Genomic DNA, 25809 nt, shown 5'->3' with positions numbered 1-25809 from the left:
GCGGCCTGGGCCAGATTAGACGGTCTAAAAACCGTCTGCTTCCAAAATTTGAGGAATACTGTTCTCGAATTGCTTGAAGCGTCCATTTACGAAGTGTATCTAGTCTTCAAGTTGCTGGCCATTATGTTGTATGCAGTCTATTTATTTAGTTCGATTATCATACACCAGCATGAAACTCCTGCTTCCAGTGGCGTAACACTTCATGATCACACCCGAAATGAGAACTTCCACGATCGTTGTGGAGATGCACCAAGGACACTGCATACAGGAGATTCGCTTCACGCCGCTCGTAACTTGAGTTTGTATGGTGGAAGAAAACCATTTCGCATTTTCGATGTTTTTCAATAACTAACGCGCGGATAATTTCACGCATTTACCGTATCGTTAGTGTCGTGTATGTGATACATGGGATCGAGAAACATACATAAGAAAACCATCTAGGCGTCAGCGACACACGCACTAGTTAGCTACCTCGTACCTAATATTATATATTCAATGATATTCCGTGCCGCCGATTTGCTTCGCCTGTATGTAGTCTTCTTGAGTTACACCCATTGTGGAAGAACTGCAATGGCAGCGTCTTTGATGATATGGATATGTAACTCGCGCTGAAGATAATTTACTTGCTAAAATTAGCCTGAGGATTGATGTCAATGGGAAACGACCAAAAGGCCGAACGAAACAATGATGGTTTGATACGCTAGATGGTCAAGTCAGGTCTATGGCCGACGAAAATGGCGTAATCGATAAATATGGACCAAATCCGTTTCTGAATAGAGCAAAAGCTCAAGAAAAAGAAGTATGTAACACCTGCTGAACTTGGACGATTGCTTCCCACTTTATAGACGGACGATTGGCACACACAGATCCTATAGCTGCAGTTTCGGCTTGCACCTTAAGAACAGTGTTAAACTTTACTTTAAAAATAATCAGAAAAAAATCGGCAGTTCATGCGTTTAATGTTAAGCTGTTGTCAACAAGCAACCTCTTTTCCTAAGTGTTTGCCAAGGTTAGCTTGTCAGTTATCATCATCACCAACGGTGCAACAATAGGTCTCCAACTCAGGCCTGCCTTATTAAGGAATCCCACGCATCCTGGTGTTGCACCGAGGTCCATCGATTAGATATCTCTAAGAGCTGTCTGACGTCCTGACCTACGCTATCGCTCCATCTCAGGTAGGGTCTGCCACGTCTTCTTTTTCTTTCGTAGGTATTGTTTTTATAGACTTTCCGGGCTCGACCTCCAACCTACAACCTAGAGGGCCAATTGGTACAATTTCTTGGAAAAGCAGACATACTATATGGAATTAAATGTTGTCCTAATGATAAGTTTACACCAGCAAAACAAACACAAAATTCATGACGAAGTGGGTTTAAAATCCGGGGATCGTCTGGTGGCCAAAACTGAACTTTGCTAACAGCAGGAAGCTGCTAACGCAGATTCAGAGACTAGGTTGCCTAAGTATCACTGGAGCAATGAGTGGTTTCGGCTATGTGGAACCAATGTGAGGAGGAGGAGGAGACGACCCTGCACTTTTTATGCAGCTGCCCGGCCTCCTCAGATCTCAGACGAAGACACCTTAGCAAGGTTTTCTTCAATGAAAATTCTGCACACTCTCTGACTCTGGAGAACGTTTAGGCTTGCCTTTTCGTCGTTTACCATCTACTGTGATGTTCAGATTAATCTTGGCAAGTGCATTCTCGTTAGCACGAATTGCGTGACCATACCATCGAAGACGCCTCTCTCGTAACTTTTCCACGATCGGTGGAACCCCATAACGATCGCAGATATCCTCATTTCGGATGTGAACAAAACGTGTCACGCCACTAATTCAACGTAACATCTTCATCTCCACTACCGCAAAACGCCGTTCATTGTCTTTTATAGTTGGCCAACACTCAGAACCATAAAGAGCGACAGGCCGGACGACATTGCGGTAAATTTTAGATTTGAGCCGTTCGTTGATACGTCGATCACACAGAACACCAGTTGTGGAATACCACTTCATCCAGGTTGCGTTAATGCGTGAAGCAATTTCATAACGCAGTTCTCCATTGGCTGATAGCGTTGACTCGAGGTATTTAAATCGCCCAGTTCTGGGCAAATCACTGCCGCTGACAGTGATTCTGCCTGTTTCATGGGCATCAGTCGTCAAAAATTCAGTTTTGTTTAGATTCAAGCTGAGACCGTGTTGCGTGAGGCGATCATTCCATTTTTGGACAAGTTCCTCGAGATCATTTTTGCTATCTGATGCTAGGAAAACATCATCTCCATAAAGCAGTGGATAAGGCGCTGGACTTGAATGTCCCTTGTGACGATGTCCATAACAAGAACAAAGAGGAGTGGTGAGAGGGTGCTTCCTCGATGAATACCAACAGAGAGACGAAGCGGTTTTGATACACCCGCCACACTTCAAACTTTACTTTTCGGATCGTAGTAGAGCAATTGAATCCAGCGCACGAGTTCTTCTGGTACTAAGTGTTATCGTAATGCATACCAGATGAATTTGTGTGACGCACGGTCAAACGCTTTCTCTAGATACAGAAATGCAATGTAAAGAGGGCGATGCTTCGCACGGTGTTTCTCCATGAGTAGCCACGCAGCGTGTGTTGCATCAGTAGTTCCGCAGTTTTTCACAAATCCCGCTTGAATCACGGTTATTTCAACGATTTCGTGAATACGGTTGTGAAGAATGCGTTCAAAAATCTTCATGGTATGGGAAAGTAACCGGATCGGACGGTAATTTGAACATTCTGCTGGACCACCTTTCTTTTTCCATATTAGAACAATGGTACTTTCTTGCCTTGCCTTCTTGGTTAAAGAATTCACTGAACCACAGTGTTGGGTCCCAGCTCTTCGCTTTCCAGAGCTCAGATGCAATGTCGTCAGGTCCTGTGGCTTTCCCCGATTTCATTCGTTTTATTGCCTCATCATCAGTCGCGCTGACAGGTGGAACTGCTCCAAATGTCGGCAATGATTGTGGAAGTGGAGGATGAGCAAATTCTTCTGTTGAAATCTGCTTGAAATATTCTTGCCATCTATCAGTCACGTCTCGACGGTTGGTAAGCAAAGTACCGTTCTTGTCATTAACGCAGTAGAAGTGTTCGATATCCTATGTGCGTTCGTTTCGGGTTTTATCAATTCAATACAGATCTCTCTCGCCATCCCGAGTGTTCAGTTTATCGTAATGGTTCGCTCGGGTGACAGCGACCGCTTTCTTTGCTTTCCGGTTGGCATTCTTATAAATTTGCCAATTAGCAGGCGTTTTATCGTCGAGAACCGGACCGGACCTTCATTTCAATATCATCATTCCAAAGCCAAGTACCTCGGTTGATGCACCGCTTACCCGGCCCCGCTTGCAGAGGCCGCTTTGTGGATTTCATTTGGTTCCTTGATTCTTCCACAGTCGTAATGGTCGGCAATCGTATGAGTGAGATCGTTTCTTCTTTCTTCTCACCAAATCGCCACCATTTAATGCGCTGCGGGCCAGTGCGTTCCTCACGCTGTTTTATCGGTGGTTTAATTCGCAGGACGGGAATCAACGGCTGATGTTGAGGTCCGATGGTCTCATAGGGAACGACTTTGCAATCAGTGACAGTGGTAAAATGTTGGCGTCTTATGAGAATATAGTCTATTTGCGTTTTACTGTTCCCACTATAAAATGTAGGAAGATGAGACAATCGTTTGATCAACCATGTATTCATAAGTACAAGGTCATGGGGTCAGCTGATATAATGGTCAGTTTCATCAGCCGATCAGCAAATCATTCGACTTCTTTAATGGCGTCACGGAAACCCTGTGAGATGGCAATGCCAACACCATATTGACTGTGTGGGTTACCAAAATAGAGAAGTTCATAGCCATTTTTATGGCGTTCGGGTTCAATGTTGTAGCTTTTGGCACCAGACCATCGGGTTTCTTACAGAGCGCAGATATCAATGCACCTTTTCCGAAGGGCTCTTGCGAGTTCCTCGGTCTTTCCAGTTAGGGTACCAACATTTAGCGTGCAGGCACGTATTTGTTTTGTTCGTTGTGTTCGACCTAACTTGCTTACGTCCTGACGCCGTCCATGCGTCAAGAACTCTTGCCCATTTTTCAACAGGGCCGGGACCCGTCCTGCTGCATCGACTGAGGTGGACGCCCTAGCATTTCTCCGAGGCTTATGACTCAATCCGATCATCATGTTTGTAACGGCATTGTATGCATTTTCTTGTTCGGCCTGTCGCGGGGCCTGTCACCAAGAGAGATCAGGTAGGATTTAGCATAGTGGAATAACTCCAACTAGACTCTATTTATCTCTTTCTCTGATCTCAGTATTTTATTTTTGTTATACTGAGATTAGTACAGAGTACGTTGCCTCAAACCCTCCTCTTTTACCTGGACTTAGCACCAGCACACTATGTTAATAGCATGGCGGAGTTATTTACTTCAGCAATACTAATCTCATTCATTGCTAGTTTTACGGTTGGTCTCACTACCTTGTCGGAAATAACCAGGGTAGGTGACACCTATAAATTCGCGCTTCGTGAAAATGCGACAAATCGTGAACGTGGTGTATTGCACCTCTTTCCAAAATCTCGGCCAATCCTGGCTATATTGTTATATTATTAATCTCATTGTTAACAATATTTTATGCCGCTGCAATCCGCTATCTCCATTAGAATGTGGAGTCGCCTTAGATGATCCCCGTCCGAGATAACGCATGGGTCGTCACAAATCCTTATGAGAGTTTGTGATTAGAGTCATAATCGGGCGCTAGTCAGGAGGCCGTCTCTGAGCTATAGTCGAGCCTATGTCGAAAGTTTGCAAATGCCAATGTGAAGTATCACATATATAATATACGAAAATGCACAAATAGTTCGATACCCTTTCTAAAATCGATCAAAGATTTAGATCAATCTATGCGCTCTATATGGAAAATGTTGCACTTCTCTTACTAACTAGTAGTTAGATATAGTAAATAGGTCTAACGTTAACAAAATTATTTTGTGACTTTAAACAAATCCAATACCATGCAGTCATCTAACCAAGCAGCCACAGGGTCCACAAATCTCAATAATCAATACTTAGTAAAATAAGAAAAACATTATCAACCGCAATGGACGTGCACCAAGTAATCCAGTAAGACCGTTCAAAAACACCTCCCCAAATGGTTAATTTCTATATTTTGTCTGAATCAAAAACATGTCTGCATATCTACATAAATTCCTTAACATGTTTGTTCTTTAAATCTCATTTGAGTTCTTTAGCTGTGGGATTACGACCATTCAGTGATTGATGACCAATCGTGGATGTTAAGTCTGATTCAGGCAACCTTGACTTGATCTCTCAAAGACATGCAACATGAAGATGAACGAACCACTGAGGAGCAAACCAACAAAAAACAAAATTCCATCCAACAAGAGAAGCAACAACATGGGCAACAGTCTCAGACATGTCGGGGTCCATATTTTTATGTTAATAAAGTAGAACAAGATCAACTTTGAACTAGAATTCGTGGCTACCCAGTATGGGCCAGCCCGCCTGCTGAAAAAACTCCGTTCATGCATATGTATGTTCTGGATTAAAATTTTGACACAAACTTCTTGGAATTCCAGGTGAATGAATAGAGGATAAAAGGCACAAAACCGAAATGACGACGGAATCAATTTAGGTGTATAGAAGAATTTAAGGGAACAATCTCTGATGATTTATCTTCTATGCATACATCACAATTAGGGTCATGACTGCATCAGAAGTTGAGCACTAAGAAATTTTGAAAGCTGATGAATTATGAAGCGTTGACCTCGTCAGAAGGGGAGTAAATTCTTGGGAGTCTAGCGTACTCAGACGATGGAGGAGTGGTGCGCAACGTGAAATATTATCAAAAGCATTGAACATCTCGTGACTTCAATTCATTTTCAAAAGGTAATAAAAGAAAATGGACAGATTGTTTCTTCCTTGTTTTTGCATTACCAACTTCTGCTATTTGGAGTTATAATAACAGGTTGAATTTAGGGGTCAGTTTTCACTAGTAAAAATCGGTTCCCTGTAAATATTTTAGGAAAATAATGAATTGAGACCAAAATGTTGCTTCTCCTTTCCTGTAATTGGAAACCTCCTGACCAAATTTTTAATTTTAGATCATCAGCTAATTTGGGAATGCCAGCAAAACTGGTGTTCAGCAGCTTCTTGTGCTTTTAAAAATAATGAACTCATAAAATTTACTTGATCTTCCGAAGTAGATGTGGATTTTCCATGATTGGCACTAGCAACGATTTTATGAGGAATAACTGATTACAATTGCATAATAATGTTGTAGTCGGTTATGTTACACGCAGTTCCGCCACGTTTCAAGAGCGCAAATAAATAGCCATATCGAATGGAGAAGCACAATTGCTTCATTGTTAAGGTTGGTTAGAGAGTTGGTTCTGGCCTCTCTTCCAATGAAAAATACAGCTCTAACTACTAACAAACAAGTCGGGAAACCGGAAGCTGGACGCTTCAAGTACGAAAGGTTTTGTGTATTTCTTAGTACGTAGCACGTAATATATCCATATATTATGTGACAGTATTCACTTTCGGGTGATATTGACATTCACAGTCTTGAATTTGCAAACAACCATAAGCTTTGACGTATTATAACTTTGTTAGTAATAGTGCGATTTCCACCAAACTTGGTAAGATCATGCTCTATATTATAGCCTATATCTCTGCAATTTCATGGTACTAGAATGAACTTAAGGGGAGCTTCTAACCAATTACAAAAAATTGTAATAATATACTATTATTAACTTTATTTAAACAGATATCGGCATGGAAGGTATTTCGGAGCCCAGGCACCATATAGTGGCAGCTTCCTGATTTTTTTCAGGTTTTTCGGTTGGGTAGTTTCTGAGAATGGCCTCCTTAAAGAAGTGATCACTTTCAACCCCCCGCGCTCCCCACCCTTCCAACGAATGTCAAAACTAAGATCGGCTTTGAAAAGTACTAATCGAGACCTTTAATTTGATATCCCACATGGCTATATTTGATGAAAAAAAATTTGACACCCCCCTTTTGCATAGTATGGGGACCCCCCCTTAAATTCGACGTAAAAGGATGTAATTCACTGTATGCGTGAGCGTTCACAGTTCCCACTTTTCTACCAAATTTGGTGCCAATCGCTATAACCGTCTCCGAGAAAAATGCGTGTGACGGACAGACAGACAGACAGTAAACCGATTTTAAAAAGGTTTTGTGTTTACACAAACAAACACAAACCTTAACAAGTCGGGAAACCGGAAGCTGGACGCTTCAGGTACGAAAGGTTTTGTGTATTTCTTAGTACGTAGCACGTAATATATGCATATATGATATTATGTGGGAATATCCACTTTCGGATGATATTGACATTCATAGTCTTGAATTTGCAAAGAAGCGACAACTTTGACGTATTATAACTTTGTTAGTAATAGTGCGATTTCCACCAAACTTGGCAAGATCATGCTCTATGTTATACCTTATATCGTTGCGTTCGTGGTCCTAGCATGAATTTAAGGGGGGCTCTGCAGCGAATTACTAAAAATTATAGTAATATACTATTATTAACTTTATTTATGCAGATATCAGTATGGAAGGTATTTCGGAGCCCAGGCACCATATAGTGGCAGCCTCTTGATTTTTTTCAGATTTTTCGGTTGGGTAGTTTCTGAGAATGGCCCCCGTAAAGGAATGGTCACTTTCAACCACCCGCACTCCCCACCTTTTCAACAAATGTGAAAATTAAGACCAGCTTCGAAAAGTACTGACCGAGACCTTTAATTTGATACCCCACATGACTATATTTGATGAAAAAAAAATTTACACCCCCCTTTTGCATGTATGGGGACCCCCCTTAAATTCGTTGTAAAAGGATGTAATTCACTGTATGCGTGAGCGTTCACAGTTCCCAGCTTTCCACCAAATTTGGTGTCAATCGCTATAACCGTCTCCGAGAAAAATGCGTGTGACGGACAGACAGACAGACAGACGAGCCTGTGAGGAGTGGCCAGATCTCCCATCAGGCGCGACCCCAGGTGGCGGATAGGGGCATACCTATTGATGTGTAAATATGTGTTCATGCACTTTTCTTTTCTGACTGTGCATGGGCTAGTGTTTGCTCATCTCTGGTGCGTGGACCAAAATGGCTATGGGAAGGACACCCAGAAAATAAAACCAACATGGACGAATTGAGAAGGAGTAAAGTTACGGTGCAGGGGCTCGGAACCCCAGTACCGGCGGCTTTTGGGAGTGAGCAAGCGGGCTCCCGGCCGTCGATATCCCTCGACCGCAGTGCCTCGGTGGTGGACAACTTGGCCACCGTTGCATCTAATACTACAAGTGTTTTAGATTTGGAGAAGGAGGTGTTCAAACGAAGCACGACTCTGCCAAGAACACCAATTGCAAAGGCAAAGAATGATGGACTAAAAGGAATAGCTGGCCAAAAAAGGCGATTTCTACACCCATCGGATCTGATCAAGAGGTACTCCAGCAGCAGCAAATAGATCCATTCAGGAGAAGCTCATCAATTTTACGATCTCCTCCAATATCAAAGCCGGCAAAAGAGAAAGCTCATGGGAGCTCAGCAATTGAAAAATGTGAAGGAGCCAGTAAAAGGAGTAGTCTGGCCGGGACTCACCGAGAACAGAGCCCTAACCCAGAAGAACTACCTTTTATGCAGCTTGGGACTAAAATAGTTGAGCTGTCCGAATTCATCAAGGACAAGCACAACGTGCACCAAGCCATCAAGAACATGGTGAGAGCCATCAGGGTGCTTTACAGTAGGTCCCAGGAAGAAGTAACAAAGCCTAAAGAAAAGCCGGACATTCCAGCCTCAACAGTGTCACAGGCGACCCAAGTGACACCAAAGCAGAAGGTCACCGATCTTCGATCAAGTAAGCGAGTGCGAGACAAAGAGGGCGAAGCTTTGGTGAATCAACAGGCACCAAAAAGGAAGAAAGGAGTCTCGACTAGTCCAACAAACGGAACTAAAAGTTCAGAAGGGTCCAAAGTGCCCAAAGTAGGAACGTCGGCTAGCGAAGCGAAACCGAGAGAAAATAAGAGCGGTGGTTGGACTAAGGTCGTGAACAAGAAAAGAGACAAGAAACCAAAGATGCGAATTCGCCCGGAGGCAATTGTAATCTCCAGCAAAGGACATCTAACGTATGCGGAGATACTAAAGAAGGTGAAATCTGACCCCGACCTAAAAGATCTAGGCGGAAATGTCAGCAAAATCCGGAGGACCCAGAAAGGGGATCTCATGTTTGAACTGAAAAAATCCAGCGTGGGGAAAACTGACGGCTTTCGTAACCAAGTTTTAAACTCACTTGGGGAAAATGTCGCGGTTCGTTCCCAAAAACATGAGATCTATATCCAGTGCAAGGATCTCGATGAGGTAACATCCAGAGAAGAGATCTGCACTGCCTTGAAGGAACAATTCAAGTTGGAGGAATTTGGGGAAGCATCTATCGTGAGCCTAAGAAAAGCTTATGGCGGTACTCAAACGGCCACACTGCGACTGCCAGTAGAGTCAGCGCAGAAGTTGTTGGCCGTGGGGAAGGTTCGGATTGGATGGGTTGTTTGCCGACTAAGGGAACAGATCTCTTTAAAAAGGTGCTTCAAATGCCTAATGTTTGGACACTTCGCGAAGGCATGCACTACCGGCATCGATCGGTCCGATCGATGTCGACGGTGTGGGGAAAAAGGACATATTGCCAAGGAGTGCAATAGAGACCCCAAATGCATTCTGTGCGAAGAAAAGGAGGGAAGGGATAACCGGCATATTGCCGGAAGTGGTAAATGCCCAGAATTTAGGAAGGCGTTAACTGCAGTGAAAAAATGAGGTTAATACAAATAAACCTTAATCATTGCAGGGTCGCACAAGATTTGCTTGCGCAGACCACTTACGAATCCGCGATGGAGGTTGCTATCATTAGTGAACCGTACAGAAATCTTGACGGTGGTGTATGGGTCACAGATGCGAGTGGTGGAGCGGCGATATGGGCGTGCGGTCGTCAAGCCATACAATATAGTATGCGTCAGGCGGCTAGTGGCTTTGTGTGGGCGAAAATAAGCGGTATATTCGTATACAGCTGCTACGCTCCACCGAGCCTCACACTTCCTGAGTTTGAAGAATTGTTAGATGATCTTGTTCATGACGCAAGGGGACGAGGTCCAAAGGTGATAGCCGGTGACTTTAATGCGTGGGCTATCGAGTGGGGCAGCAAAGAGACTAACGCAAGGGGGCTTATTAGAAGCATTTGCCCAGTTAGATGTAGTTCTGGCCAACGAAGGCAATGTAAACACTTATCGGAAAGGGGGAACTGGTTCAATTGTAGATCTGACTTTTGTCAGCCCTGCGCTGGCACGTGGCATGTCCTGGCAAGTTAGCGAGGACTTCACGTACAGCGACCACCAGGCGATCACCTTTGAACTAAGGACCGCGCCACAAGGCAGGAGACCCGCACCCCGGAAGCCGAAATCCAGAGGAACACCAGGATGGTCTGCAAAAGCGATGGATGAGCCAACATTCATGGAAGTGTGGCTAGCTCTCCATGTTACACAAAGCGTCTCCAAGGCATGTGACGCGTCGATGCCTAGGAGATGCTCATTCTACACTAGAAGACCCAATTATTGGTGGAATAGTGAACTAGCCAGTCTTCGATCGATTTGCCACAGAGCCAGACGAACGGCTCAGAGGGCAATAGGTAGGATCGATCAAAGGCAAAAGGAGTATGCCTATAGGGAAGCCCGCAAGAACCTCAAGCTCGCCATCCAGCGGAGTAAGAGGGAATGTTTCAAGGAGCTCTGTTTAGAAGCGGACATAAATCCGTGGGGTAGCGCCTATAAAATCGTGACAGGGCGATTCAGAGGCCGATCATCACCGCAGATCACGTGCCCTATGCTCTTGTTGAAAATAATCCAGGGGTTATTTCCCCAGCAAGAGCGGGGTACTAACACTTTCCAGCGTCCCCTGAATGTGACGCCGTTTCCACCAGTCACCAGGGACGAGCTGCTGGAGATCTGCAGTCGAATAGGCGACAGCAAAGCTCCGGGTCTGGACGGCATACCGAATAAGGCGCTCAAACTTGCCGTCAAATGTAGACCGGATATGTTCGCGGAGCTGTTCGAAGCGTGCATGTCCGAGGGTATCTTTCCAGCGACGTGGAAGCGGCAGAAGCTGGTGTTGCTGCCTAAGGCTGGCAAACCGCCAGGGGAACCGTCCTCCTATAGACCCATATGTCTTCTAGACACTATGGGGAAAATGTTGGAGCGGGTTATTTATAATAGACTACTCCCAGTCGTCGAGAGCCAAGGCGGCCTTTCAGATAGGCAGTATGGGTTCCGCAAAGCCAGATCAACCATTGATGCCATCAAAATGGTTACTGGCTTGGCCGAAAATGCAATTCACGGAAGGGGTTCTACCAGCAAATATTGTGTGGTGGTCACCCTGGATGTGAGGAATGCTTTTAACTCGGCCAATTGGAACCTTATACGAAAGTCTCTGGCGACGATTGGTGTTCCCACCTACCTTGCCACTATTATAGATAGCTATTTGCACGAGCGAACATTGTGGTATAATACCGATGATGGACCCAAGGAGTACATTGCCTCCGCGGGTGTCCCACAGGGCTCTGTATTGGGCCCACTACTGTGGAACATCATGTACAATGATGTGCTTAACCTTCCGGTTCCGGAGGAGGCCACGGTGGTGGGTTACGCCGATGACATAGCACTGGTTGTGGTCGCAAAGCATCTCGAGGATGCTGAGTTGTACTCAAGCGAAGCAATCAGTGCTGTTAAGGCTTGGCTGGAAAGTGCTGGACTGGCACTCGCGGAGGAAAAGACGGAAGCGGTGCTCATCACTAAGCGCCGCAAAAGAAATTACGCCTGCGTCAGAATCGGGGATCGTATCATCACTTCCAAGCAGGCCATCAAATACTTGGGGGTGATGATAGACGGAAAACTCAATTTTAAGCAGCACATAGAGCATACTTGTAAAAAAGCATCCACCACGAGTATGGCTCTCGCAAGGATGATGCCGAACGTAGGAGGACCGCGGCATACTTGCAGGCTGCTCATAGCCAAGGTGGTGAGTTCTATCATGCTGTATGCAGTCCCAGTTTGGGGAAACGCGCTGCAGGTTTTAGGAAATGCATATAAACTGAGTAGGGTTTACAGAAGAACAGCCTTAAGGGTGTGTTCTGCCTTCAGGACCGTCTCAGACGATGCAGCGTTCATCATCTCGGGAATGATGCCAATTGACGTCCTGGCAACCGAAATGATGAACATTTATAACACCAGGTCCATCTCTCCCTTATCGCAGGTGAAAAAAGCCGAAAGAGAGAGATCCATAAGCAGGTGGCAACAGCGATGGAACCAGTCAGAAAAAGGTCGTTGGACTTACAGGTTGATCCCTTCCATCAGGGAGTGGCTGGAGAGAAAGCATGGGGAGATCAATTATAATCTCACCCAGTTTCTCACCGGCCATGGAGGATACCGTCAATACCTGTACAGGTTTAAATTGGACACCTCGCCTAATTGTCCAAACTGCGACGGGGTCCCGGAGGACCCAGCGCACGTATTCTTCCAATGTCCTAGGTTCGTGGAAGAAAGGAGGAACCTAGAAGAAACTCTAGGTGAAGTGCTATCACCGGAAAATTTTGTCCGGAGAATGGTAGCTTGCCAGGAAGACTGGGATGCGATCAATTTCATGATCGCAGTGATCCAGGAGAAACTGCGAAAAGCAGAAGAAGTGAGGAAGGCGCGGTTACGGACCCCGCGGGAAGACGGAAGGAGACCTAGCTAAAGTAAGCTAACTCCGCCCCGTGATGTAATACCTAAAGGTGGTTCCACGGGGTAGGGGGGGAGTCGGGGGTGGTTTTAGTGGGTAAAAATCCCACACGCTGGTGTGTCCAGACCAGTGTCTTTTGAAGATTTCCACCTCCTCAAAAAAAAAAAAAAGACAGACGGACAGACAGACAGACAGTAAACCGATTTTAATAAGGTTTTGTGTTTACACAAAACCTTAAAAATGCAACTGGGATCGTATATATGTATGGAGTGAGAGAACAACAACCCCTGAATACTCATATCAATATCTGTAATTGCCTGATTAGACTGCCCTGCCAACTCCCATATTATTTTCTACATTGCCTCTCGGAGTATATGTAGCGCGGAACATTTTTAAGTACCTTTCGTGGAGCTCGACATTTACTTTCACTCTCCGATCTCGATGCTATGCCGGTCCTTAACGCCTTACAGTTTGCCTCCTTTGACGTAGTCTTCTTCCTTAGCTTTAAGTGCATGCACTTCCATCTGACTAGGAACTTACTTTTCTGTATATTGTCTTAAGTTAAATCAATAAATCTTAGTGATCCATTCTACTAGGCACCCACATTAACTGAATATTCCGGTACCGCAGGATTTAAGTTAGTAGATGTGGCGCTACTCAGCACCAAAAATCTGGCATCTGATGCGTCCATAGTCGGGGAAATGTCTGGCAGCAAGGTTCTTCCCACTTTTTGACCGCAGCATTATTTACTGCTATTAGGTTGTTGCACATGAAATGACCGATTTGGTACTAAAATTTGAAACGACTGTAAAGCTTACAAAAATTTATTTAATGAATTAAAATAGGTGCCAGTCGGTTCAAAACACTTCTCCCAGCGAGATACAAGAGCATGTATGCCAGTTTCGTAATTTTCGGGTGTTGATAAATTCGTCGAAAGAAATTTTGATGGCCTCTTCATTTCTAAATTGTTTTTCCACCAAAAAATTATCTAAATACTTAAAAAAGTGGTAGTCGGTTGGCGAAAGGTCCGGTGAATATGGTGGATGAGGCAGCCCCATACTGCAATTCGTTCAACTTTTGAACCGTTGTTCTGGATACATGAGGTCGTGCATTGTCGTGAAGGAATATCGCACCATCTCTGTTGACTAATCTCGGCCGTTGAATACTCAACTTTTGATGCATTTCCTCGAGTTAGACACAGTATTTCTATGCATTTATCGTTTCTCCAGGTGCCAAAAAAGAATAGTGGATTACTCCAGCTGTAGACCACCAAACAGTCACCACTACCTCCTTCGGATAGAGGTGGCTCATTAGCATCTAGCCATTGTGCTGATCGGCGACGATTGTCATATAATATTCACTTTTTATCACATGTCCCTATTCTGTGCAAAAGGGATCGCCTCTATTGCGGAGGTGTAAAGAACTGCAAATTTCCATTCGAAGCGCCATGTTTTGCTCCGTAAGGACATGCGGAACCCATTTGCCAATTTTTTCACCTTTCCAAGTTGTTTCAAGTGCCGGGAAACTATCGAATAGTGTACGCCCAGTTTCTCTGCAATGTCTCTCACAGACTGACGTGTGTCGAATTCGACTAGCAGACGCAGGTCGCCGTTGTCAAACGATGTTCCTGGATGTCCACGTGGCCCAATTTGAAGGTTTACGTCGCCTGGCCGGCATTTTCCGAACCACTGCCATGTGGTTTGTTCGCTTACCGTATCAGCTCCAAATGCGCTGTTAATGTTCCTGGTCACCTCGGCTGCTTTATGACCGAGTTTGAATTCATACAGAAAAAGTATATGTTCTTCGCTCTTTTCCATCCTTGTTTCCTTTTTATTTACTGTTATCACAACGGTGGTCAAAACTGAAATGACTCCTTGATTAAATGTAGGAGTATTTATACTTCATTATCCGACACCAACAGCGCCAGCTGGTGATGGTTTGATACAGAACATCGCAACTAACTTCACTTGATTGCCAAATCGGCCACTTCATATGAAACAACCTAATACTTAAGGGGGGTTCTGGAGCCAATTACTGAAAATTATAGTGATACACTATTATTAACTTTATTTGAAGGGATATAGGTATGGAAGGCATTCCGGAGCCTAGCCACCATATAGTGGCAGCCTCTTGATTTTTTTCAGATATTTAGGTTGGGCAGTTTCTGAGAATGGCCTCGTGAAATAAATGACCACTTTCGATCCCCGAACACCCCGCCTTTCGAACAAATGTGAAAACTAAGACCGGCTTCGGAAAGTACTAATGAGATCTTTCATTTGATATCCCACATGACTATATTTGGTAAAAAAAATGACACCCCCCTTTTGCATGTATGGGGACCGCCTCTTAAATTCGACGTAAAAGGATGTAACTCACTGTATTTGTGGGCGTTCACAATTCCCACCTTTCCACCAAATTTGGTGTCAATCGCTGATCCGGATAATATCCACTTTTCAAAAATTTGTGTGTGTCCCCCTTTAAACTCCACCTAAATTTATGTCACTCGCTGTATGCGTGGAATTTCATAGTTCCCATCTGTCCACCAAATTTCGTTCGGATCGATTTTGGAGAAAAGTGCGTGTGATAAACAGACAGTGAATCGATTTTAATAAGGTTTTGTTTTACATAAAACTTTAAAAACTGAATAGGATGATTCTGACCAATGCAAAGCAAAGGGTCACTCAGTTTATCTTGCATCCTTATTAACCTGTGGTTTCTAGCGTTGAATTTTTTGATTGTTGTCAGTGTTTGAATGAAACAAAAAGATTGTTTTTTTCTTATTAGGAGCAACCCTATTGTATTTATTCGCAGATATTGAAAGCTACCAATTGCTCCCTTCCTCAGTGGTTACAATGTAAATCAAAAAAGTTTCGGTCACCATTTTTCTTTGATAAATTATCCGGATACGTAATTAGCTTTCCAAGTTAAATTTTTGGGAGTTTTTGTGAAGTAATTTGAAGGCTTTTAAACTGTGATGCTGTGCGCAGCATCTCGCAATTATTGATGGTGATGTGCTAAGCAGTAATCACGCTTAGCATGGACTTGACTACTGACATTTTATTTCGTTCGCTGCTCGTCCTTTCTTCAATGCTGCAGCTCGTGTTATATGTTCTCTAATCCTGGTACCCGCAAACCTTTTTGTTTTGTCGCTCGTAGACCTGGTCACATTCTGGACAATCAATCATTTTGTAGATCCCACTCTTCTCATTCGTTTGCAGGTAATCTTTTGAGGAACCCAGTTTTTGTCTTAGCTGAAACTTCCTGCTTGTGGGTATCGGCCCCAAGTTTGTTTTCTCCATTATTTTTTTAATGTTACGCGTTGCCCTTGAGTATGATTTTGGTGTCATACCTGGGACAGGCTTCGAGGCTTAGTTTTACTGCCTCGCAGTCTCCTTTGTAGGGGCGTGCACATTTATGAGCTTATATTTCTAAATTTGCCTCGCAAGCGTTTGATGAGAATAGGCATGGCCTTCTGACACTGGCTCTTGACCAAGACACGAGTGGACCTTCGCTTCTTAGCCAGTTTCTGGTGACCGACGTTCTTGCCGGTCTTTACTTTTGAGGGAGCCCCCGACGTCGAGGGTTTCGGATTAGGAATACTATATCTGGTACCCACTACACCCACACTAGTCTGCCTGCCGTTTTGTTTTTATAATAATTGAGTCCATATCTCGGTCCCACGAGTAGTCCGGGAAGAATGTTCACTCTGACTAGCTCGGCCACCAGGGTAAGTGTCTTATTTGAAAGTGCGCAAAGTATTCAGAATTCGCATACTAAACATGCAGCCCTCGGCGTATCCTCTTCCACTTTGGCTTGGGATCCTATTAGTACCTTCTCCAGTGCAGGGAGGAAGATCCGCGGGCTGTTGCTTCAGTTCATCCCCCCGCCAGATCCACTTGCCCCTAACACATGACTAGCAGACAACCAGATCCTCGTCAGTTGGATGAGCGTACTCCCAACTCAGCCCTATACACTCTTAACCCTCCGAAGACGGTTTCGAGCAGTGGGCATATAGAATGTAAGAATTGTAAGATTGGAGGTAAGCGAACACTTGAGAAAAACTCGAAACAGATGAGAGAACTCAGTGAATAACGCAAGTTACACGCTGCTTTATTTTGAATTGAGAAACGTGGTCGCTTAATAGAGAATAGTGGGGACGAAGACTACGCGAGAGCAGAGGCTGACATCGAGCTGTAGCGTCACAAAAGAAGGACAATATAATGTCATATGCTGCCTTAGGTGGGATTCTCCAAATGACCACATAGGATTAAAACTGGTTAAATCAAAAGAATTATTTTTAATCAACTCCGCTTGAAATTCCCGGAATTTTAATTTCCGCGTATCAAATAAGCCGACATGAAAACTAATGCTTCTCAATCAACTTGATCTTACTGAGCATGTACTTTTTATTCTTTATTCCGTTCGAAATCAGATTCGGCTCATCTAAATCAGACTCGATGTAGAGTGGGCAGAAGTTGTTTTCTTAATGAACATTGACGGAGGTATGAGTACTTTTCTGGATAGTTATTTCCTCTGGCCTCCAAAAGTAATTTGGAAGCATATCCTTTCTTAATAATAACCCAATAACCTCAACGGAGATCGTGGACACGAAGCATCAACAAATGATCTTCAAAATCACCACCCAACTGTTGGCCTATGCTAACGGTATCGACATCATGGGAAGAACCACCCGAGACATACAAACTGTCTTCATCCAGATCGACCAGGCGGCGCGATATCTTGGGCTGCACATCAATGAAAGCAAAATATATGGTAACAACGTCAACACCGAAAACCAACCAACCAACAATATCAAACCGCACGGGAAGAATAAAAATAGGAGACTACAATTTTGAGACCGTTGATAATTTCACCTATCTAGGGTCGAAAATCACAACCTATAACAGCTTCGATGATGAAATCCACACACGCTTGTTGTCAGCCAACAGAGCCTATTTCACCTAACAAAAACTGTTCCACTCAAAACGTCTCTCCATAGGGTCGGAGCTCTTACTGTACAAGACAATGATCTTGCCAGTCCTCATGTATTCTTCGGAAATTGCGAACTGTTGGCCGCGTTCGAGACAAGAATCATCCGAAGAATTTTTGGTCCTCTACATGAGGATGGACGATTCCGTAGCCTACATAACGACGAAATCAGGTTGTGGATAAAATCCAGCTCAATAGGTTACGGTGGGTGGGTCACTTAATCCGTATGGATGAGGATGATCCAACCCGGAAAGTCTAGGGTAGTATCTATGGTAGAAAAAAAGGACGAGCCAGACCCTGCTTGAGATGGAGCGATGACGTAGGTCAGGACGCCACACAGCTTTTAGGGATATTGAATTGGTGGACCTCGCGCAAAACTGGAGTTCCTTATTAAGGCAGGCCTAGACCGGATACCGGTTATTACGTCGTTGATGATGATGATGAATGTCGGAAGGATATTTTGAGTATGAGAACAACCCTTTGTCGGACAAACATCATCGAAATTTAGTTAAGTTAAGAGTGCCTACCCGAGTATTGCCAACAATAAAGGGTTTACCTATTCACAAGCCTGACATTGAATTCTAGGAAATTATGGCAGCTGCAAACACGCCCACGGAAAATATTGCTCAATGGCTGTTGGGAAGGATCAACTAACTCGGCTCACTGAAGATCCATAACATCCACCTATAACAGAAGGCCCAGAGGATTGAAAATAGGAAACCAACGGTCATTCTTCTTGAGGGACCTACATATTTATGGATTAGGATCGAGAGTGATCTGCAGTCTAAAAATCGATTTCCTAAATTTTGGACAAGATATGTGGATGACGTCTTTGACATTGCCCATAAAGAGAAAGTAGAGTAGATACTGGAGGTTATGAACAAGGCGAGAGTTTATAATTAACGATGAAAACTAAAAAACGCAGCAAATTTTCATTCATTCATTCAGTATTCAGGAATCAATGAAATCGTACATGCAAAAGGAGGTTTAAAATTGGGTATCAAATGAAAGGTCTCGATTAGTACCTTTCGAAGCCGGTATTAGTTTTGACATTTGTTAGAAAGGCGGCTAGTGGGACGGGTGGAAAGTGATGATATCTTTAACGGACCCATTCTCAGAAACTATCCAACCAAAAAATCTAAAAAAATCATGAGACTGCTCCTATATGGTGTCCAGACCTCAAAATACTCTCCATATTGGTATCTGCTCAAAATAAGTTTACATAGTATATTACCAATTTTTCGGGAAAATTTAGTAAGACTCCCCTTAGGTTCATCCTAGAGTTACTAAAGTTTGTAGTAGTATAGAATACAATATGAATCGTGTTATCTCCAAGTTTGATCAAAATCGTACTATTAGTAACAGAGTTACAGTAGCTCAAAATTGACTTTACCGTGTAAATTGACTGCAACTAAATATCATTATCATACTAAAGTGAGTAGTCCGACATGCTAAATACATATATATAACAGGCTAGGTGCAAATGGGATAGTTCTACACTCAAATATACTCACAGAAGAAGCAAACAAAACCTTTCATACCTGAGGCGCCCAGCTTCCGGTTTCCCGACTTGTTTGGAGATTAGGCGTGAAAAAAATCGACAACTGGAAACTGATATTCTACAGACAGTTTCGCATTTTGGACCCACAAGCGGAACTACGTCATCCGCTGTGTTTGGGCGTGTATTGCCAAGTTTTGCAGTTCAGAACTGACCAACATACTCCATAATTGTGATAACACACTTCGTTCGGAGCAGCCTTTTGTTGCTTCTGTTTTCATATAACGATCCACACCTACTTAAGCACACAGCAGTCTCTACGTTAGCTTGGATCCTCTTAACTATGGTAAGGTATCATTTACACTCTGCTCTCTCACAGCATTATTACGTTTTCAGAACGACGCATAATCTATGCTGGTAAGTGCGTCGGTTTTCATCAGCAGGTGTGACACTGAACCCGTCTCTCCAGACATTCCAGCGAGAACGACGTTATGTTATTCTATCTGAAATTTCTATGGTTTAAATAGTCATCCTTCCCAGATTTTGGTATGGAGACTTTTCTTTTGTCATGAGGTAGGTACGTAGCCCAGAACAAGCCTTGGTAGCAAAATATTTTCTAGACTATAAATATTCCATTTAGTTACTTTATACCCTTCTTTAGCGTCGCTGGGTAGATCCTTATCATTCAGAAACCAACTGGTTTCGCCAGAGCGCATCATTCTTGACATGGGGTCAAGTTGTCTGTGGTGCGTATGTAGAAGAAGTGAATCGTGCGCACCGCTGATATAATAATGAGCTTCACCACCTTCAGAAACGGCAATTTCAACACCGTATTGAGTCCATAAGCTACCAAAGAGAAGTTTATAGAAATTTTTATCGCGTTCACCAATGAGTTTCTTGGAGCGCAAGTATCAATGCGCCTCTTCCTAGAAGCTCTTGCAAGTTCCTGTCCTGTCTTTCGCGTGCAGACACGGATTTATTTGGCTTGCACTAATTGACTTTTGTCCTAACGTCAAGAACCCTTGTTGATTTCTTGGACCATCACGAGCTGGAGGAAGTTGCTCTCCATTTGGTCCGGTGCGGCATCAAGTCGATGCGGACTGGGGACTCTATAATCCCTATAAAAAAGAAATTGTTTAGCTCCGGCCAAGCTTTTGGTCTGAACTGTAGGCGGATTTACGTAGAATATAATTCGCACCCTTACCGTGTTTTACGATTATAAACGGGAGCGCATAACATCTGCGAGCCGCTTCGGTCACGCTGCTCCCTGGGCAGAGGTGAGGCAGCGTCTGAAAAGTTGCCTCTGCCTTGGTAAGAAACCGTAGCCGGCTTCGTCCCTCTTTTAACCTTGCTGATTTCTCAACAGGGCTGATGCGTTTTCTTGGTCAGCCTGTCGTGGAACCTGTCCACAAGAAAGGTGAGGTACTATTTAGCATAATGGAGTAACTCCTACTATATTTTATTTCTTTCCCTGATATCAGCATTTTATTTTTATTTTATTGAGAATGGTGTAAAATACGTTACCTCAATCCCTTCTCCTTTATCTGTATGTAAATAACATGGTGGAGATTCATCTTTGGACGATAATCTTATTCGCTTCACACATAACGGGGTCCACACTTGGCATTACACATTTTCAAATGAAACTTTGACACCGCCCTTTAATTTGTAAGATATCAGTGGATCCCGTCATTGCCACGAGAATCTTAGATACTTGATGGTGCACAGTGGACAATAATAGTAACCGTTGGCGCAACATTCCACAATGGATCAGGGCCTTGAAATATGTTAGAGCACTTCATTCAAAACCGTAACGATACGCTACTGTACAATGTGAGGATGATAAAAGAATACTCAGGAGCCTATGAAAAGCAAAATGGAAGGTAAACTGAAAAAAACCCGACGCAGATGGGAAGACTCAGTGGACAACGCAAGTTACACGTTCCTTGATTTCCAGAGTCGAAAGACGTGCTCGCTCGACGGAGAAGAGGGGAAACGGAGATTTCGGAATGACGCGAAGAACATCGGGCTGTAGCACCACAGAAAAAGGACAATATAATGGCAAATACTGTTTTAGGAAGGATTCTCCAAATGATCGCAGATTAAACTTTGTCGGCTCTTCATCGAAATCTGAATCAAACAATATTTTTGATTGACTCTGCTTGTAACGACGGAATTCCATCTAATTTCCCCGTGTTTTCATCAAATAAGATGACACCAATCAATCATCTTGATCTTATGGTTTCTAAACCGGATTCACCACTTCTGCCAGTCATAAGCTTCGTCCGATGAAAAGTGGGCAAAAGGACCTTCCTTGATGAACATCAACTTAGCTATGAGTACTCTTCTGGATAGTGGCTTCCTCGAGCCTACTTTTAGAACCATATCCCTTCTTAACAACATATCACCTTCAGAGTTTCATACAGGATGAGTTTGCATATTGCCGTCCATTAAATTTCGACCCACTTGGGTTTGAATCCTATTTCCGACCGCACAGAAGGGTTGCTTGACAATATTTCAATCTAATAATAATTTCCAATATGTTCTAAATAGGTTGTGTAATCGCGGTACCTGAATGGGCAAGACTCCCTAAAGTTAGGCAATAATCACTATTGGAAAATTCTGTAAGGATTGCCTTTGGCATAGTGACACAATGAAGCCCCAGATCGCTTAATTATTTTTCAAGGAACTATTTCAATTTATATTTGAAGGAAGGCTTAAAGAATTAAACTTCTGAAGCCACGTGTAATGTCAATAAAATTCATATTCTTATGGCCTTCAAATCTGGGGCTTAATCACAAACGAATTTTGATTTGCGGTTTCTTAGTTTCGTCAGTGTTTGCCATTACAGATTGGATAAATGCCCAAAATAAAGATGACTTTAGTGACTCATTGGACGCTCAGTCATTGGGTATTAGCACTCATGTTATTGAGTAGTTCTTTTCCTCGGCTCATGCATAAATTTAAATATTTTTTTTGCTTTATCCATTGCTGGAATTGTGACTCATCTGAATTGTTTTCGCGGAAAAATATTCCCGGCTAGAAATAGCAAGTCAGATTTCAACTGTATTTCAGATAAACCCAAGCAAAGTGTTCTTGATTAATGAGTTGCTCTAGAGTACGCAACTGTTGGGATAGTTGGTAAAGATACTACCCAGCACGAAAGCTATCTTAATTGATCTTATAAATCCGTTTGATTGGAATTACCATGACTGGACTAACGTTCTTCTAAGGGTCTTCTAAATTTAGTTAAAATAAAGTTGGCGTTCCCTGGCTACCACCATTTAATGCTTTATCTTTGGCTGCAATATATTCACACATTACCTTACAAGGCCACACAAGTCTAATGACATACATAAATTTACGCGTTTTACATTGCAAAAATGTGTATTCAAAGTTGTGCATTTGCTCATGTGGATCGGACAATACGTTGGTTTGATTAAAAATTCCCAACACATAATTGAGGATTGAGGATCTGTAAAATATCATTTTATGCATCGAAACGTACAGGCTTGGCATACTAATGAGGTGTAGAGGCAATGTTTGTTTTTCTGCACATATGCCGTGGTATATTGTGTTCCTTATTGAATGCGATATATTGAAAATACTCGCCATGGGTCGAATGTTTTGTTGTTGTTTTTTCTGATGGAAGTAGCATACGGTCGTCTTTTCTAAAAAACAGACAAATTCTGTTAATTGGTCAATTCAAGCTCAAATGGGACAATATTTCAAATTAATTGAAATTTTTAAAAAATAATTAAGGTAAACGAGGACAACAACGTAGTTCTAGTCGAAGAATTTCACTCAAGATAATGCCATCCAAGAAAAGATGTATTATTCAATTCAAAAACAAATATGTTGCCCATATGGATGCAAATACAGCCAACGCTAGTCCGAAACAGACAATCCACCCTCACGGAGAGCACAACGAGTCTGCCATTCTGGTAATCCATACTAGGGGAAGAGGAATAAACTACTCAAAAACTGAGGACGAATCAATCCTTTATTTGCCTCATCCTAGGATGTGGTGTGGAGAGATCTTGTCTTGTTTCAATAACAGAGATCTATGCAAACCGGAGAAGGGGGCTATTTAGTAGCCCAAGACACTTTGTATCATACTGCCTTAAGGGCTGATGGATGTATATCATCTTTTGAGGGGGATATAATGGGAATCGTCTACAAATTGGGGAGAAAGCAATTTCAGCTCTATTTGTTATTCACCGGTTTTGAGACGGCTTTCGACAGTATCAACAGGAGGCTTGTAAGAGATGAGTATTCACTCGAAGGACCAAAAAGCAAGAAGAGCGAATTACCTCTGAACTGAACCCTGAAGAACATCTGCTGTCACAACATTTTCTTTCGGCCCGTCACCCGTCTCATTCCAAAGAAGTTTCTTCGAGAAGTAAATCTAAATCTTACCCAGTTTAGCCAAAGTGCTTTCAATCCAACCCCAATTCATCATCATCATTAACGGCGCAACAACCGGTATCCTGTCTGGGCCGGCCTTAATAAGGAACTCCAGACATCCCGGTTTTGCGCCTAGGTCCACCAATTCGATATCCCTGTCTGGCGTCCTGGCCTACGCTATCGTTCCATCTCAGGCAGGGTTTGTCTCGTCTTCTTTTCCTACCATAGATATTGCCCTTTCCAGGGCCAGACTTTCCAGGCTGGATTATTCTCATCCATACGGATTAAGTGACCTGCCCACCGTAACCTATTGAGCCGGATTTTATCCACAACCGGACGGTCATAGTATCGCTCATAGATTTCGTCATTATGTAGGCTACGGAATCTTCCATCCTCATGTAGGGGGACAAAAATTCGTCGGAGGATTCTTCTCTCGAACGCGGCCAAGAGTTCGCAACCCCGAGTTAAAGGTATTCCTGACATCCACCGTCACTACCGCGCAGCGCTTACAGCAGCCGACGCCTATCTGGCCAAAGCCACGATCGTAGAACGCACTCAACGCGCTCTGATAGACATCCACTGGCTCTACGAACGAAAGCAAACTTTTCTATATCACCCTTTCCAATAGAGGAAACATATAGAGAGATGTAAAAAAGGTGCGTCAGGTGGTTTTTGGGGCTTCGATAGCAAAACCAACCTCTGCCTCTTCCATTGGCCGGAAGACACTCTTTCCACCATGGAAGATTCAAATATGCTTATTAATCACTTGAACCTGATTTTGACGCCAACTTCAGGGCATTGTTCGGAATCCCAGAGCCTTATTATTCCCCATTCCTCGCCTATAACCCCGTCTATAATCGTTGACTAAGGTACACTTGCTCCTTGCTGTGGGAAAAGAATTGCGATTATTTTGAACTAGAGTCGCGAGCACATCGCTTGGTGATTTTTGCCCACGGATCTTTTTTATTACAACCTTGTAGGCAGCGCCCCACGGGTTTTTATTCGCATAGCCTTCTTAAAGGTACTACGAAGATCGCGGCATTCTTTCTTTGTGTGCCATTGTCTGGCTTCTCTCTTATCCATGGAAAAAGTCACCTCGCACACACGATGATTCGTAACCTTCAGAAGCCGCCAGAAATTTCTCCTCCTCGCAAGCTCTAGTGGATCACCCAGTTATATTGGTGCTCAGAAGTGGCGGTGAGGAAGTCGGGGTGGCAACCCTGTCGGCCAAACCAAAACCAAGTGGTCGAGGAGAACCTCCATAGTGGTGGCACCGGGAGACGCTGTACTCACTTTGGTTTGCCGGCCGTGATGCAGTAGGCGAATGCGCCTAATTAGGGCGATCAGATCGAGTCTACACGGGGACTCATCTAAAGTGGTAATTGGCTACGAAACCTTACCAGGGGTATACTGGTACCATGGGAACCGAGATAGTTCCTGGACTCTCATACTTCGGGTGAACTCCCGTTGTATGTGAGTACAGCTCGGTTATTTGCGGAAAGCCCCCTAGTGGGAGTTTCATGGGAGTTGTGGTTATGCTCAAGCGAGAAGAAACCTTCGGGCCTCGGCGTGGTGTTGTGTTTCAACACGGGTGCCGTACTCCTTAGTTCGATAGAGATTTAGGTAATTCTTGCATCCACCAGTATGAATACTAAGCCATGCACTTGGTATAGACTGGTACCGTTGTTGCTTGTCTCAGCGGGGCTCTGATTGTGGTCACAAAATCAATCCGTGTCTTAAGAAGACCGTGGGATTAAGTCGCAAGACAGGTACTCACGTTAAACCCTCAAGGACTTAACTGTTAGCGCAACTGAAGTCGGAGAAGCAATAAAACAAATGAAATCGGGGAAAGCCACAAGACTGACGACATTGCATCTGAGCTCTGGAAAGCGAAAAGGTGGGACCCAACACTGTGGCTCAGTGAATTTACCATCTGACTGGCAAGAAAGTACTACAGTTCCAATATTAAAAAAGAAAGGTAGTCAAGCAGAATGTTCAAATTACCATCCGATCTTTACTTTCCCATACCCTGAAGATTTTTTATCGCATTCTTGACAACCGTATTTGCGAAATCGTTCAAATGACCGTGAATCAAGCCGGATTTATCAAGGACTGTGGAACT

The 25809-nt window shown here is 43.5% G+C and overlaps 1 protein-coding gene across 13 annotated transcripts in view; it reads left to right on the top strand.

The window, feature by feature from the left end:
• The window catches only part of LOC119649951 (zinc finger protein 768-like), a 122776-nt gene that overhangs the window by 71930 nt on the left and 25037 nt on the right, over positions 1-25809 (top strand). Inside the window, exon 1 of one of the 13 annotated variants that reach the window (XM_038052383.1) lies at positions 5885-5907. The exons of the other annotated variants lie outside the window; for them this stretch is intronic. The gene's annotated coding sequence lies outside the window, so the exon portion shown is untranslated. Of the gene's footprint in view, positions 1-5884; positions 5908-25809 lie in introns of those variants that run through there. 13 annotated transcript variants of the gene reach the window in all.

Source organism: Hermetia illucens, chromosome 2 (genome assembly GCF_905115235.1).
Source record: "Hermetia illucens chromosome 2, iHerIll2.2.curated.20191125, whole genome shotgun sequence".
NCBI classification, from domain to species: Eukaryota; Metazoa; Arthropoda; class Insecta; order Diptera; family Stratiomyidae; genus Hermetia; species Hermetia illucens.
This window is presented reverse-complemented; position numbering and strand designations above follow the sequence as displayed.